The sequence below is a fragment of the Triticum aestivum genome, chromosome 5B (assembly GCF_018294505.1).
Source record: "Triticum aestivum cultivar Chinese Spring chromosome 5B, IWGSC CS RefSeq v2.1, whole genome shotgun sequence".
Taxonomy (NCBI): Eukaryota; Viridiplantae; Streptophyta; class Magnoliopsida; order Poales; family Poaceae; genus Triticum; species Triticum aestivum.
The window spans coordinates 530,132,765-530,150,644 of NC_057807.1; positions in this window are offsets into that span (position 1 = coordinate 530,132,765).

The following is a 17,880-nucleotide window of genomic DNA, read 5'->3' on the forward strand; positions in this document are numbered from 1 at the left end:
GATCATTATATAGAGGGTCAAAATCTTAATTAAGTAGGAGATAATATTCCAATTAATTCTAAAGATTATTTGGTGCCATATATACGTCGATATTAATTAATGTCGGATAATTTACATCCACCCATATATGTCGCCCTTTGGGTAATTTGGTTCCAAAAAGTTGGTTGTGTCAGTCAATCAATTATCTCCCCAAAATAACACCCCAAAAATTCACGCATTGATTGTTTCGAAGAAGAAGAAGAAGAAGAAGAAGAAGAAGAATGCTAACCGAAACTACTAACTGGAGGGAAGGCATCATGATTCCCTCCCAAACACCGGCTACCGGAGCGGCAGGCAATTGGATCCATTGACTCGTCGGTGAAGTGTGGAGGTGAGAGTTTACCCTAGCCGTCTAGGATTAAGGGAGGTAAATAACATGTGGTCTCTTCTAGGGACATAATCTCATTCATCTTTTATGGAAACAACTCTAACATTTGCAAAAACTATGTGAAAAAACTCCCTCACTTTTTTTGCTTGTACTTCTAGTAGAAAATGCTTTCAAAAAACACTGTCACTAGAAGGATTACATATAGAAGCATTGTTTGTTTTGTATTAAATATTGGTTAACTGTCATATATGTTGTGACACGTCTTATGTCTCATATGCACACAACATATAAAATAAAGAGTAAATTCAATTTTTCGCGCGGCAGGCGTGATGAGCAATCTCAAATCATTGAAAAAAACGAGTAAATTCCCTTTTTACCCCCATCGATCATTTACGCTTGTGACAGAATTAGTCCCAGTTTAGGAAAACTCTCAATTATACCCTCATTTATCACCTTTGTGCCACATTTTACCTCTTTGCAATTTTTTCCAATTTTGTGCTAAGTTGGCATGGCACGTCAATGTTTTTTTATTATATATTTTGCCTATAGTTCATTTCTTTTATTTGACCTTGAGGTGGGTCACCTGTCATTATAGAAAAAAAATGGTTGGGTACGCCCGAACACATGACCTCCCTTGGGGAAGACTTGTACAGGATCTGTTCTTAGGTGAGATCAATGAAATCAATCTTTTTGAAGATACAAAACATGTTCAAAAATTCTGAAAAAAAAGTGGAGACCTACATCAAGCTCAAAAAGTTTCAGCTCCTAATTCGAACTGCACTTAGAGGACCAAAAAAGACAAAATCAGATGTGAATAGTGTCAAATACTACTCATCCCAAAGCGGACACTATTCATAATCGAATTTATCTTTTTCGAATTTCTAACTATAGATTGAGTTTTGAGCTGATTTTTTTGGAGTTGTAGACATACCCCGCAGGTATGTTGTACATTCTTTTCAGATTTTTTTTGGATTGTCTAATTATGAAATGTTTGAGTTGATCATATGATCTCACCTCAAGGGTTGATCCTATACAAGTTCTCTCTGACCTCCCCTCCTCTTCTCTTCGGGAGGGACCACAATAAAATTTGTCCCTTAGAAGCAAAATAGAAAGATTGAAGTTGGTCCGTTGGATTGAGGGTTGATGGCATAGACTCCATTGGAGGGATCTAAGCCCACTTAAATGTACATTTCACAAACCCCCCCTTTGTGAAGTTAGATATGTCAAACGCCTTTTGCAGTTATGTCCTTCAGTCATTTTCAATTTTGCACAGCGGTAATGCCTATTCTCATAGAATCCACGCATATTTAGATACATTATTATGCAAGAAAATTGGGCATGTTGGTCACTACAAAGTATAACGGTATTTATCACAAAATTTGAGTACACAACATCAACGACAACAGAGCTTATCACAAATATTTTAGTACATGACAAAACTGAGCCACCCCCTTCAATCAGAACTAAACGTACATGTCAATCTAGAGCATCCCTACCAGAGCACAACACAAGAGACATACATAAATATCAACATGGGAGGATCTTTGGTACAAGAACGGGTCATGTTGGTGGTCGTGTCGAAGGAGTATAGCTCGTAGAGCTCCTTATGGTCTTGACACAGCCGCCGAACATAAATGTCGTGCCGCTGACGGGAGGTAGGGGCACCTAGCCGGCCGAGTCGAGGGCAGACCAGGACTGCGCCTTGAGGTCGAAGGCATACATGGTGTTGGCCACTTGCAGGTGTGGGGTTAACTCGCAGCCGAAGGAGTAGGCCGTGTCACCGACAAGGGTGATCAGTGGGCGGAGGTAGAGGGTGGCCGGGGTGGGCCATGGCCCACCCTGAGATTTGAAAACAACATTTGTATCGTAGGAGAAAAGCTAAAAAGTAAAAGGAAAAAAATAAGTGTATATGTACAGTACACTGCTGGCCCACTCTGGCCCAGTGGGCTAGGTCCGCCACTGAGGGTGATGGTACGGGAGCATCTTGTTCCCGGCCCAGCTCCCTATGTTCCATCCATGTGATCAAGTAACTCAATGGTTAACCGAAGCAAAACTACATTCTGCAAAAGAGATTCATTTTTAAGATATCTTGAATAATCTTCCCTGTCAACAGACGAGATTCATTTTTAGGAATATCTTGAATAATCTTCCCTGTCAACAGATGTAATTCAAATAATTGGTACCACAAACTAGTAAGAACTCATAATATTGTGAAATCAATCTGTAAATGACCTTGCAGTAAGCATAAATGAAAGGAAAAAAATCCAATACTAAAACCAACCTTAGGAAGCCATACTACAGAGATCATACCGTGCCTAATTTTTGCCCATCACACCTGAGATTTTCTAAAATCTCCTGGTCTCTAAAATCTCCTGGTAATATGTGTGCTAATCTAATTCTATACAGCTGAGAGCTGATACCTATCAAAATTTTCTTCCTCACATGGCCCTCAAATCGTTCAAAGACAGTCTTCCTTTCCCCCCTTGTGTACATGTAATCAAGAAAATCTATGGGTCTGCTCGGTTGCAGGGCCCTGCAGGGTTGGGTGATCAGCCAAAACCTGCAGGGGTTAGTTCCTCTATGGGAGCAAATCCTTGTCAGGTTTGAGCCATTTGGTTGATCCTTGCTAAAGAGGGATTTTATCTCCACGTATATAATCTCACATATGGTATATATACTCCATCTATGTGCTGAAGCACAATCAACTAGAAAATTCCAAATTCAGAACTATCAAATACAGTTGTTCGCCACGGCATAACATTTTGATTAGCCAAATTTCAGAAAAAAAGACTAGCAGCCATAATCATTGTACAACTTTTATTATTCACCTCGGTTGAGCTCCTGCCGTGCCGAACAAACGGCGCTCATCTTGCCAATATCGCATACATCATGGATGGATGAGTTATCTGAATCCCTCTGGCAAGGAAATAGGAGAATTAGGAAACATGGCAATGTACATGCAAGAGGCAACAATGCCAAGCCTACATTGTTAATTATAGTTTCAGAAATGAACAGAAAGACTAAAGTTTAGGCTTACAAAATGTACAACTTATACAACTTGACATTTCTCCCAAACACTTAGTTCTGACTATAGTACAGCCAGTATACTTGATCCCTATAGGGCAGCTTGTATAGATAAACCACATAATGCATAAGAAACAACAGAAGAACACCTGTTGGCAAGTAATTTTTACTGTTCTTTTAAGAAAACAATTAAAGAACTCAGGATTGACTTCTTGCTAGATTGTATTTCTTCTTAATGTACACTATGCAGACTCACATTTTGGCACGACCAAAGAGAACTGAAAATAGACTTCGGATATTCCCGTCTAAGAACGAGATTTGTTAACAAAATGGAGTGACTAATAACTGATTAACTAGTGCACCTGAAGCATTACTTATCTTTTTTTTTGCGGATGCAACATTACTTATCTAGAAACCCATAACCCCAAGCTCTAGATATCCTATCTCAGAACAACAATACAATCATGGTATACATTCAGCTTAATTTTGTTCTGTCTAGAACAAAAATGGAGTGACCAAATAAGAAAGGAGTTCAACACACAATATTTCTGTCCAATATAGATCTTGAGACTAGGTTTACATATTTCTGTTCAGAACATCGATGATGTATGAATAATTGTTTCTAGGCCTATAAGTTTGATCTCTTCTATCACTAATTTGCGCACAAATCCTTCGGGTCATTATCATTTCGTCATTAGTCAGCCAAATGTAAGTTGTGGTCACTCCATAATATCAAACTCAACCATTTTCCCTACTTCTATCACCCTTCCACAAACCTAACTAATTTACATTAATCTGGCATGTATGTGAAGTTTATCTCAGACCATCGCAGCATATATGCTTAACTTGATGCTATTCGCATACTAATATCTTTAGAAGTGTTGATGCAAAAACCTTGCAACCCTGTAGTTCACGCTCATAGTCAAATTATTTGATAAATTAACCCACAGAATTGTATAGAACTACTAAGACAAGGATCCGGCAAAAACTCCGATAAAGGGTGTTTTTATTAACTCAAAACATACCATCAACTGGATACAAAGCATGATGAACAACACCTGACCTGTGCATAATTAAGAGGCACACAACCAAAAACCAAAGTCTCGCAAAAGAAAATCAAAAATGGACATATCCGCAACAGTAGAGTCATATGAGACCGACACTATGCCTATGTCGAAGGAGGTGGTGGGCCGATCCAAAGATTATGGTGCAACCCATGTTGGGTGAAAACTTCCTTGGCCACCCACTCCAACCACATACACACCATCTTGAACAGCAGTTGTTGTTCGGTGTAACATAGACCACATAAAAAGCAAGCTCGTATAGTGGAAAATAAACTAGAAAAAGAAGATCAGATTTTGCCATGTTAAAATATTTTATTCCGATTGGATTCGGTTAACCTGACACAAGGACGAATGTGTTTCGCTGGAATCTCACTCTATCTGGGTCTTTAACAGTCGACTCTATGTATTGCTCACGCATTCAGAGATCCCAGTGGATAATAGTAAAAAAAATTGAAAACCAAAGGTTCTACAAAAAGTTCGCGTGACTCTGGTTCATTTTCATGCTAAGCTCGCGTGACAAAGAGTGATCCTGAGACGTCTTTTAATGCATGGGTGCTTAGATGAGGTGCTAAGTGCATTAAAAGAATTAGCAACTAAACTACTAATGCATAGGTGCTTAGTTTTTAGTTGCTAAGCTTCCTTCATTTAATTAGGTATAGACTTAGATTTGTGTTTTCACCTAGGTACACACGCTTAGCATGCATCATCTCCTCCTCAGATCACCATACTACTCTCTCTTCCTTCTTAATTAATATGCCACATCAGATTTTTTGCTTAGCCGGCAATTTTTAGCATTTGAAGAGGCCTGATCCACACCACTTTTGTCACACATGTCGACCTAGTACGAAATTTTGAAACAAGATGGCAAAACAAAATGATTAACCCTTCAACTTGAGCCGCAACAACACGTACATACATTTGTGTGGGCGAACAAACAAACACAGCAGCCACCTGATCCAACAAGCCAGTATGCCACATACGTAGGAAAGCCTGTGAGCCAAAGATCCTTTGCTCGTTGACAAGGAGAAGATTTTATAAAAGAACATAATGGGATGTTGTGGTGAGCGACTTTGGGGCAGGCAAAGCGAAAAAAAGTCGATTTGTTACTAGAAGTAAACCTGGCTACACATAACAATTTTGGAAGTACCACAACAAACAGCAACGATGGATACCACATGGAAGTGTAAAGCAACAATATAACTATTTTGCCGAAAAAACTTTCGATCTATTCATCAACTATCAAAAGTAATAAAAAAATATCAAAAAATAAAATTCACATCCAGATCCGTAGAACACCTAGCGACAACTACAAGCACTGGAGCGAGCCGAAGGTGCGCCGTTGTAAGGGCATTCTTGTCCCTTTGTAGCTTTGGTGATTAATGACAATGTTTTTTGCGACTAATCATGTGTATTGAGTTTTTTCAGATATATCATGACTAAACAAAAAATGATTTGATGCGCCTCGAAGAGTTATTGAAGACGGCGTTTCTCTACTGGTTCTGTTTCGGTGGAGGTTGAGTCGTAGAAAAGTCGTACTATTAAAGAGGGGGTCCGCTTTGAAAAGGTTTGGGTGGAATCTCACGTACACGTCCTTTTGCACTGCCTTTCCTTTGGTCTTTGGAGTTTCCTCCGTCTCACTTGTCTCTACAAAATGAAGTACTCCGAGTTCTCTTCTTAGGCTAGCGGTAGTATGCTCCTCTGAGCGGTACTACCGCAGGAGCCAGCGGTAGTACCGGGCTCCGGCACGGTAGTACCGTGGGCCTCTACGGTAGTACGCTTCTCCTGAGGCGGTAGTACCGTGAGTTCTGGCCTTGGCGCTGCTGCACAAGCGGTAGTAGGAACGGATGTAATTTTTTACATCCGCGCCCTACGCGGTAGTACCGTGCTGCGGCGCGGTAGTACCGTGTCGCCTGGCCTTCACGGCAGCAGGAGGCGGAGGTAGGTTGGGCCGGATTGTAAATCTTTTACATCCGCAGCCTTCACGGTAGTACCGCACCCCCTGGTCGCAGTTAGTATGCGTGTCGGATTTTCGCATCGATAAAATCTCAGCGGAGGTAGTCACGGATGTAATTTTTTACATCTGTGCCTACGTGCTGGGCCTGTGGCTGCCCTGCGGTAGTACCACATAGGGCCGCGGTAAGTACCGCGCCTGCGGTTCTACCGCGCCCCTGTCTGCACTCTTTTGTTCAGGTCCAGGCTCTGCCACGCCCACGGTAAGTACCGTCGGTCCGCCGCGGTAGTACCGCAGGCCCGTGCGGTAGTACCACTCCTGTGGTGCGTAGTACCCGCTCCTGTGGTGCGGTAAGTACCGCGGGTCGCGGGCTGAGTGGTGGGTAGCGGTTGGATTTATCTGATTTCATTTCAGAATTTCCGCGCATACGTGGTTCAGTGAGAGGAGACGTTCCCGTCAACTATGAGGCGCCTATGGCAACTTTGTAAAATCTGAAGATGCTGTGCCGGCTCGGTCCTCTCGGAGGTGCTCATAGGGGTAAGGAGTTGTGTGCATTCATAGGGGTGAGCGTATGCGCGTATATATGAGCGCTTGTGACTGGACCGATGTTCACAGAAAAAAAACAACGTGTCAGCCAGTCTGTCCACTTTTGATTTTCTTTTTCGCATTTTATCCAACGCTTTTAATAGTTATATTTTTGGTTTCCTATTTTTCTTCTTTCTTTTCATGTATGTTTTTTTGTTTTTCCTCCCTTTTTCCTTTTATTTTTTAAATTTTAATTCACAATAATTTAATAATTGTGACAACCAAAAAATCATGATTTTTAAAAATCCTTGCTGTTTTTTTGGCAAATTTATGAACATTTTTAAAGTATATGAACCTTTTCTTAAAATTCGTCAACATACTGAAATCAGCGAAAAAATTTAACCTTCACAAACGTTTTTGATTTTTTTTTCATTCTGAACATTTTAAAAATCATGAACATCTTATGATTTATTGAAGTTTTTTCAAATGAAAGAAAGATAGTTGAATATTTTTTTGCGAGGTAGCAGTGGACAAGCGTGAAAAAACGGTAAGTGGGTGAGGAGAGCAGGGAGCCGAGTTTGGGCGAGCGAGAGCTTCATGAACCAGCCCATGTGAGTGTTATAACAAAAATTCCATGTTTTCAACATGGAATATGATCTACCAAGGGGCATCACGCACGCACTGCACAAGGCTCCTGCACACACTACCAACAGCCTGGAAGGTGCTCACCTAGCTAGGTAGAACGAGTCGCCATCAGAGGAGGACAAGGACCGGACCTCGACTGGGGTTCGATCACGCACCGGCGACACACTTCACAGGCCCGATGTTCCGATCCCTTTCCTGTTGGTAGCATCCCAGTATAGACATAACACATCTTGTAAATTACACTTCTCACTTGCATGGCAACTAAAAGCATATGTTTCCATGGCAACTAAAAAGCATATGTTGCCTATGGCAGCCAAATCATGTGAACTTCCTGTTTAAGGTTTTATAATTCTATGTCAACTAAAAAGGATATTGTTGAATGGCAACTAAAAAGCATATGTTGTCATGACAAATAGGTTGCCATGCCGACTCAACTTATGTTGCCATTGACAAATTAAATCACATATTATTTTCCATGGTAATAAAGCAGTATATATTACCACGGGTAGCTCCATGGCATATTGGAGTTGGAATTTTCATATGTATTTTCCATGCAAAGTTTAATATGTATCAGCCATGGCAATTTTGTTTATAACTCTGTGTTTACATTGTTCATTATTCTATTTTCAATGGCAATTTCCATATAAAGCATGGGCCATATTAAGTAAAATACCACAACATATTCTAATACGTATCTGCCATGGCATTTTTTGTCATTTTCCTGTTTTTTTTGCCAAGGCAAATTCTAATATGCATCTACATTTTTTCCCAGGGGAACAAAGCATTTATAGTTGTCATCTATTAAAAGAAAAAATTTCCTCTTTTTTTCTTTTCCATCCTTCCGCAAAAGAAAATGTTGGCAAATTCATGTGGGCCCATAAAAGCATTTTTGCCAAGCAAAAATGTTCATGGAATTTTATAGTTTTTTTACCATGGAAAATTTTTGTAATTGACGCTGGAAATTTAGTTTATTGACCATGGCAAATTGTAAGTACTTTATCGACCATTGCATATTCAGTAGTTGACCCTGGCAAAATGAGTTTATTGACCATAGAAAAATTTATTTATTGACCGTGGCTAGTTTCTTAATTGATCATGGACAAATTTAAGTCTTTTTTCAATGGTAGCAAATTTGACTAATTGACCATGGCAAATTTTAAGTCCTTCCTCGGTATGGTAAATTCGTAATTGACCATGGCAGATTTAATTTGTTGACTATGGCAAAATTTAAGTCCTTTTTGGTATGGTAAATTTAGAAATTGACCATGGCCAATTTAGTTTATTGACCATGGCAATTTTAATTACTTCTTCGACCATGGATAAAATTAGTAATTCACCATGGCAGTTTTTTTGATAGATCATGGCAATCGTTAATTGAGCATGGCAAATTTTAGTAGTTGACCATGGTAAAATTTTAGTAATTAAGCATGGCAAATTTAGTAGAGCATGGCAATTTTGTATTAATTGACCATGGGAAATTTTACGTACTTTTTTTGACCATGACAAATTTTGTAATTAACCATGGCAAATTATTTGGTTGATCATGGCAATTTTTAGTAATTGACCATAGAAATTTTAGTAATTGAGCATGGCAAATTTGTAGTAATTGACCATGGCAAATTTTAAGTACTTTTTCGACCATGGCAAATTTGTAGTAATTGACCATGGCAAATTTTAAATACTTTTTCGACTATTGCAATTTTTCGTAATTGACCATGGAAAATTATTTAGTGGATCATGAAATATAGTAATTTAGTAATTGAGCATGGAAAGTTTGTAGTAATTGACCATGACAAATTTTAAGTGCTTTTTCGACCATGGCAAATCTATAATACCTAAATTGTTCATCCCCTCTAAACTAATTCTCTTGACATGCACCCTATTGCACATCAATAGCCCCACTACCTCATCACCCTTGCTAAGTCATTTCTTTTTACAAAAGGATTCCTCCGCAGCACAACATAAAGGTTCAAACCTGTGTGTCCAACTAACTTTATTACTTTCCATTGACGAGGATTAACACTCCACTTCCTTCCTATGCATCAACTTCCACTCCCATTTCTCCTTTGGCTCAGCCACGAACCTTCCTGTTAACACCCTCACAAAGTCATACCAATTGATGGCATGCAGCCCCCCATCTCAGCAACCTGCTACCTCACCAAAAACTGCAATTTGGTGAAGCCAAATCATCCTATGGCTCACTTATCTACCCCTCCATATCTGAAATAGTTGTTGGCCTCTTGCGTCCCCCTTCCTCATTACTCCTTCATCATGTTCGACTACACATCCACCTTCTTGCATTCCTTTTGGTAATGAACACTTCCAATCAATGCAAGAAAATGAAAAGTATTTTCTGGCAGCCTATTTATTCTGGTATCTCCATCTTCCTCTCCTGCCGCCATCGCACGGATGCGAGCTCCTCCGCTCTCGCCCACGGCCAGATCCGCCAGTGCCCCGCTGCCGGCGACCAGAACCAGTAGGACTGTCGCGTCCCTCCTCCTCTGTTTCCTTCCCGTCCTTCTCCTTTCTCCTCTGTCTCTCTCTCCCTCCCTCACGCATCATCTTCTCTTTTCAGGTACTTCTACAGCAGCCCCGCCATGGACCTCAAGCCACCGGCCGTTCAACCAAGGCCTTCCTAGGATCCGCGACCCTGCCTCCTCATCGCACATGCCCGGCCGCGCCACCGGAGCTCCCCTGCAGGTCGCGTGCCCGTCGCCATCACCCTCTCTTCTTCCCCCTATCCATTCTACTCTATCCTCTCTGAATACCTCTCTCTCTATTCAAGTGCAGATGCAGTGCTCCCTGCCACCCGCTGCTGTTCTTCGCGTCGCCCCGCGCTCCGCCTCGCCTGGTCGCCTGCCTACGGGGCCGTGGTGGGTTTTTCTGTTAGATCAGATCTGATGGCCATTTTTTGTTCCCTCTTTGTAGATATCAGCTCTCTCCTTCAAATCGGCTCAAATGGCCACCTTTCTTCATTTCTCTGTCTATGTCTAGACATGAACCATATCTCATCCTCTTCTTGTTGGCTTGTTGGTTTTGTAACTCATGAACGAATATTAAGTTGGTAGGCTTTGATGTGAACAAGCAGGGTGGGACTATTAATTGAAACATGCGATGAGATAGCAAGCGAACGGACGAACGAACACGAGCGCATAGTGCTTGCGAAGGCCCATCGGTGAAAAACGATCGAATCATTTTTCTCAAGTGGCTCACGGCCCACAAAAGGCCTAGCAGTCCAGCCAGTAGGCCCAGTCAATGGACGAAAATTATGGGAGCAAGGTGGACGGACCCCAAATTAATACCACCTCGTTTATATTACGATTTTGTCTATACAAACCATAAAAACATATTATGACATGAAAATAAAGCATATTGTGATGGTGAACCCAAGGACTCAATCCGTGCTTTATTATTAGGGAAAGATATGATCAATGCAAAATGCAACTTTATAACACAGGAGCATATGCATGAGGAGAGTTAATAAGATGGCATGTTGGAGGTACGAAACAAAGATGCTACAGCAATTATACATAGCAACCAAGGGCATGGCATCATAGTACACATAACAAATAGCAAATAATATCATGGCATCATATACATATGGCTCATGGATTAGTGGGAACCAACATGACAAGATGGAATGTTGAAACAGCTTCAGCAAGTGTAAAAATAGCAACATTATGATAGCATGTTTGCAAGCATGGAACAGAGGCATATGTCATCCACAATTTAAAACATTGGCATGTGAACAAATTACTCATAGCATACTTCAAAACATGTAATTGGAGAAAATCCAGAAGAGGGGTGAATCAATCAATAACAAGCTCACAACAAGGCATCATGAAGTTAACAGAATACTGGAACAACATATAGGCATGTTCATGGCAATGAAAACATATGCTACAGGACATATATACGGCATCCAAAGGCATGTCATGATAGAGCATAACATGGACATCAAAACATGTCAACAAAGTATCTCCAGATTGTGCATGGTTTAATTGGTCGCATCAAGCCAACATGGCATCATGATATGACAGATTCAACATTGACGGAACATTAACAGCGAGTAGCCCACTTCACAAGCTTGATGCACTCACTAAAAGGCATATAAAAATACATGGATTGCATTCCTGTAAAGATGGCGTATATATGCTTCTAAACCATGTAGACATGATGCTCAAAAGAAAACCACACAAAAAGATATAAAAATGACAAATAGGCAAGTTATAACAATTTTCAGCAGTTAACAGCAACATGCTTTTTTTGCAACAGAGATTAAGATATCAAGATGCACCCTAACATGGATGCAGAGCACACCAACATGTAGAGCATGAAGAGCAGAACATTAACATATCAAGATCATCATTATAGGATCAACAGAGACAAAGTTACACCACTCATAGGATGCATACATGATGTTAACAATCAGTAGATTACATCAGTTTATATCACTTAGAAGTTTTATAACGATGATTAAGGCATCAATATGAACAGCAACATGAATGAAAAATGCAACCATCATGTAGAGCATGAAGAGGCGAACAGTTTGACATATCATGCACGCAAATGGGGCAATATGCATCAAGTTATGGACATGGCAAGATGCACACATGAAATGATTTTAGGAAAAGACGATGAAAAAAACAACCTCGTGGAAAAGGCTAGACAGGGACGTGCGGGGACGGAGCGGTTCGGGACGGCACAGGCGCCGTTTGGGGTCGATGGTTGCTGGCATGCAGGGACGGGGCGGACTCGGGACGACGGCGTGCTAGGACGGCGCGGCGCTGCCGTCCGTTTGGATTGGGGACCGCCGGGGACGAGCGCCGGCGACCGGATTCGGGAGCGGCTCGCCGGATCAGGCGATGGCGGGGCGATGGCTATGTGGGCGGGGCGCCGACGAGGCCGCGACGAGGGCGGAGGCGCGGGGCGCTCGGGATCCTCCAGATCCGAGCGGCGGCGGAGATCGGGGGGGGGAGGCACAAGTGCTTCGGCGACGGGGCCGCGGCGGCGCTGCGGTCGGGCGGCGAGGAGATGCAGCCGCGGGGCGCTCCGGCGAGCTGGGCGGCGCAGCTACAGCGGACGAAGGCGGCGGCGCGGCGTCCGGCGCGGGCGGCAAGGGACGACCGAGGCGGCGGGGACGGATGGGCCGTGCGGCGGCGAGATCCGGGCCCACGCGGGTCCGGGATGGACTCCACGGGCCGTCGGCGCGGGGAGAGAGAGGAGGAACACGTGGCGGCGTGTGGTTGGAGGAGAGCGGCGGTGGGGTGATGTGGCGGCTTGTGGTTGGCCTGGGCGACGTGGCCGGCGGACATGTCCAGCGTGCGAGGATTTGTCCGGCGGCGCGAGGAGGAAGATTCCTAGGGTTTGTACCGCGAATTTCGGGGGAGGGGACTTATTTATAGGTAGAGGGAGCTAGGAGAGTCCAAATGAGGTGCACTTTTCGCCAACACGATCGTGATCCAACGACGGAGAGCATGGAGGGGGCTTAGATGAGTTAGTGGGCTGTTGTGAAGAGGTGCTGGGCTGCAAAGAGAAGGGGTCTGACGGTTAACGCGGTTAACCGTAGGGGCATCAAATGACCTCCAAATGGAACACAATTTGTTAGGCGGTCTACAAGTGATGTACCAAGACCACTCGTCAACTCTCGGCCCATTCCGAGAACGTTTTTCTGCGGCTTACAAAATGAGAACTGGGAGGTGCGACAGGTGCACGTGAGAGTGTTTGAATTCGAAACGGACAATGGAGATGCAAGTTTTGAAAAACATGCAGATGAAATGCAGATGATGACATGACAAAATGCAACACGCAAGCAAAAGACATTGCTACAACGGTGAATAACTGGAAGACAACTGGCGCATCGGACTCGGGGCGTTACAATCTGGCACTCTTTCTTTGGCATGGCCGGATCACACAATGATATCAACGTGCTTCAGCGCTCGCCGGTGTTTGCTAGGCTTGCCGAAGGATACTACTTGGGTGACAGTATCTATCCTCAGTGGACCATTATTGTCAAGACAATACCCAACCCTGTGGGGGAGAAGAGAAAAAGATTTGTCCAAGAGCAAGAGAGTGCTCGGAAGGATGTCGAACGTGCCTTTGGTGTTTTGCAATCTCGATGGGGTATCGTTCGGTATCCTGCTAATACTTGGAGCACGCAGAAACTTTGGGAGGTGATGACTGCTTGTGTGATCATGCACAATATGATCGTAGAAGACGAGCGCCCGGAACGTCTATACGATCAAGGGTTTCAGTTTCAGGAGAATGTTGTGCCTGAGCATGAAGGAGCGGCAATGTTTGAACAATTCACCCAATTTCATCATGGCATGCGTGATTGGAAAACTCACGTGCAACTGCAAAATGATTTGGTTGAGCGTATGTGGGCTCATGTTGGCAACCAATAGATATATCTTCTTTTATTCGTTTGCAAAACTATGTGAGAACTATGTGAGACATTTTTATTTTTATTCGGCTTGTAAAACTATGCTATTTTATTCGGTTCAAACTATGTTATTTGACTATATATAAAAATGCAAATTCATCAATGCAAAATAGGGCGGCCAGCCGGCCAGGCCGGCACATATGAGTCGGCGTGTTGGGCGCATTGCCGACCCATATCTAAAATAGGGCGGACGGCCGGCCCAAACGGACAAAAAGCGAACGAAATCGCCGTCCGTTTGGGTCGCCCCATTGGAGCTGCTCTGACCATCTACCGACGTTGGATAATGTGGCCAAAAGAAACGGGCCCGTGGATGGAACTTGTGCTATTTGTGGTTTAGGGTAAAACGCAAATCACGTGTTTTCGGCTGTGCTCTCGCTAGATTTGTGTGGAGCGCTGTTAGGGATACATTCAAGCAAAGCTGGAACCCACTCTCTAGCGATGACCTGCTTACCTTGCTAACGGCTCAAAGGGGCGCTAACGTTAGGATTGTTTGAAGATGCGTAGGGGTGCCGCTTTGGTCGTTTTGGTAGGTTCGGAACAAAATTACGATTGAACAAAAGTTTTCTGCTCACCCAGTTGATATTATATTCAAATGTCACATTTTTCTATAGACTTGGGCGTCATTGGAAAAGACGCGTGATGCGGACCGCATGGACCGGATCACGGAGCAGATCAAGATGACTATGGAAGGCACGGCAAACTAATACGCCAGTTTGAGACTTTTGCGATGAGCCTGTTTGATGTTTAGTTGGCCTTTTGGGCTTTTGGCTCATGTTATGTTGGCTTGAAACTGCTCTTATTTAGCCTAGACTATGCCGGGTTGTGAGGCCCGATGTTTTACCTCTGTTTGGTTTGTATGTTTGAAACTATGTGTGGATGCTGCCTAGTGGCTTTATTAATTTAAAGCCGGACGCCTCTAGCGCCTCCGTTAAAAAATATAAAAAACATCATATATGACTGTGAGGAATAGACATATCACAAAAATAGACTGCCAGAAACACTTAGTGCGTGAGATGGTTGGGATTAGGCTCAATTTTACTTGTCCTAAAATGTGTAATCAAGGAACTCAAATAAAGATTCAGGTGATCTGATTGAGCAATTGTGGGCATTTCATATGGCAATTAGAACATGTGTGCCGATAAATTCAATTCAATTATGAACTAGTTTAGTTCAAAACATTATGTTTGGATTGTAATATTTATATTTTAACGACTAGTAAAAGCACCAGATGTTCAACAAGTTTTTTCATATATCGATCTCAAAAGCAAAAGAACCCGATGTATGTGCCAAAGACCTCAATTTTTGGCCTCCTTTTGACCCACCATTTGCGAAAAGCATTTCAACATGCTAGCCTGGTAGTGTTGAACATACTTGGCGCATCGGGATCCGAGTCAGACGCCTTCACGTACAACATCTTGAACTCCTTGGAAGCGGCCTTCATCGCAAGCTTACTCTAGAGGTTCATCATCTTATTTGCATGCCCATGAGACATGCCAAACCTCTCTGACTTATTTTCCACCCTCACCCCATAGCGCTTGGAATATGCCCCATCCTTATTCGCCATGATGTCCTCGTACTTCTCGGTCATCGTGGTCGCCACCCCTTATTACTCTTTTTCCTGTTCTCCCAACCCCCCCCCTTTCTAGCAACATGTGTTGCCAATACAATCCCTCCTTTTTGTTGCACCCGTTGGATCACCATCTTCATCGTTTTATTTGCCCATGGCAGTCTTGATGGAATGGGCAATATAATGTTGCTACTCTTGCTTTGCCCATTCAACTTCATCCAACAATGCATCAATGTAAAGGTCTTCTTCTCCGTCTTTTCGTTCAATGTGCGCGCACGTGTGGGCTAGCAAACTAATACAATGACGTGATCACCATGTTATTAAAGGAAGACAATGGGATTGAGCAAATCAATCAAATGACCAACACAACATGAAGCAAAACATGCGAGCTTGAGGAGTGACCCACCAATTGGCCACCGCGTTTGGACTTGTGGATACACACCGTAAAACATGTTGATGGCCTCTTGAATAGTGTAGCATAAATGTCTTACCAACTTATGTCGCGATCATTGACCACTTTCGTGTGGTAGGGGTCGTGGAAATTTTTCTCATGAAACCTATCATGTGCACTTTGCCCAAATGTCGAGCCTTGTTGCTCTGTGCCTTGAAACGGACACACTAGTGACCAAAGATGCCTCTAATGAGTGTAGTTTTACACTCATTTCCATCATTATTTAAAGAGGGTATCCCATATATTATGAAAGAATCACTCCGATACTATTGCTAATGACTAATAAAAAGCAACAAAATTTGCAAGTACCTTCATTTATTTTGTTTCCGTGGAAATGGGCCATTTGAAGGAAGGTAGAGCATATATAGGAAATATGAGGTACGGTGATTAACCCCAAGATATCAGAGCCACAGAGACGCAACTAGGAGAGAAGACAGCGCCTGGTACTAGTGCACTTTCTCATACCAGCGCTCGTACCCACTAACGTCGCTCTGAGGCATCAACGAAACCAACTTTAGAAAAGGGTCAAGGCCCATTCGTAATAGAGCGTCTTGCAAATCATCCATGAGATGAGAGGAGTCAGAAACTCTAAGCCATGACACCACCATCCATATCCATAGCCGCCGCCATTCGCATCTCAATTCCCATCTATGTAGCAATCATCCCGAGCAGTTTTTCGTAGTTTGTAACTAGTGTATGAATCATTCATCTTCAAATTTGATCTACAATGTCTTTCTTGTTTGATTCGTATGCGATGTGTGAGTAGTCCACTTGAGCTATTGGTTGAGGCATAGCCTTGCAACCCCATGTACTTTTGCACATGATTGTTGGTACTGATTTTAAGATCAAACGTATTTATGTGTATCACATCACATTTGCCGCTTGTCTCTTTCTCGTTCTAAGACCCGGGAGTACTTGGGATCCCAAGGAACGGTCAAGGAGGAGGTGAAGTGCAGGAATGAGTGGAAGGCTATGCAAAAATCCGGTGAGAGTAAGGACAAGTACGGCAGCTGAAAGCAACTCCCTGGGGAAACGTGAGGTGCGGTCACCAAATGCCCAATGTGTTGGTCTGGGAAAATCATTCATAATTGAGGTAACCGGGCGAGATGGCAAGGGCCTTGGTTGGACAATTTAATAACGATGCAGTTGTTGGCCAGTCATGGAATCATTAGGATGCATCCCCCACATATACACATTGACAAAACATGGCGGTGATGTCTACCAGGACCATGTTGAATATTTAGATGAAATCCCAAGGGCAAGTTTACGAATGCAAGCTAATACCTTACACCCTTTCCTATTTTCCTAATATTGTTGTCTCTCTACACCTATGCAATTTTGGTCTGGTAAACTGAAACTCTTAGTGATGACAAAAACTTGCAAGAATCACCTCTTAGTTAGCAATTCTTCATGTGTGTTCGATACCCAAGGTCATCATCTTTGCGTAAAAGGCAGGTACTATCTCCATCCGAAAGCAAATCAAAGGTAATCAACTCTTTTTCTGGCACCATTACTAAGGAAGCATCTCTGCAACCCCAGTTAGGTGACTAGAGTTTTTGTTTTAGATTTTTTTAATTTCTTTTTCTTTTGTAGGTTTATAATAACACAAAAAAATATCATGGCTAAAAAGATTTGGGAGTTTGCAAATCCCAGTGAAACTTTATGAGTGCATGTATTGCATTTCCTAATGTTGCAAACGAGTAATTTGAAATTAAACCTCATCTTGTTACAGTGGTTCAACACAACCAATTTGGAGGACACAGCCTCGCAAGGCCCCCACTTTCAACCCTTTCTCTCCCTCTCTCACGACCTGAGAAACAAGAGCTGAGTCGGCGCCTAGAGCA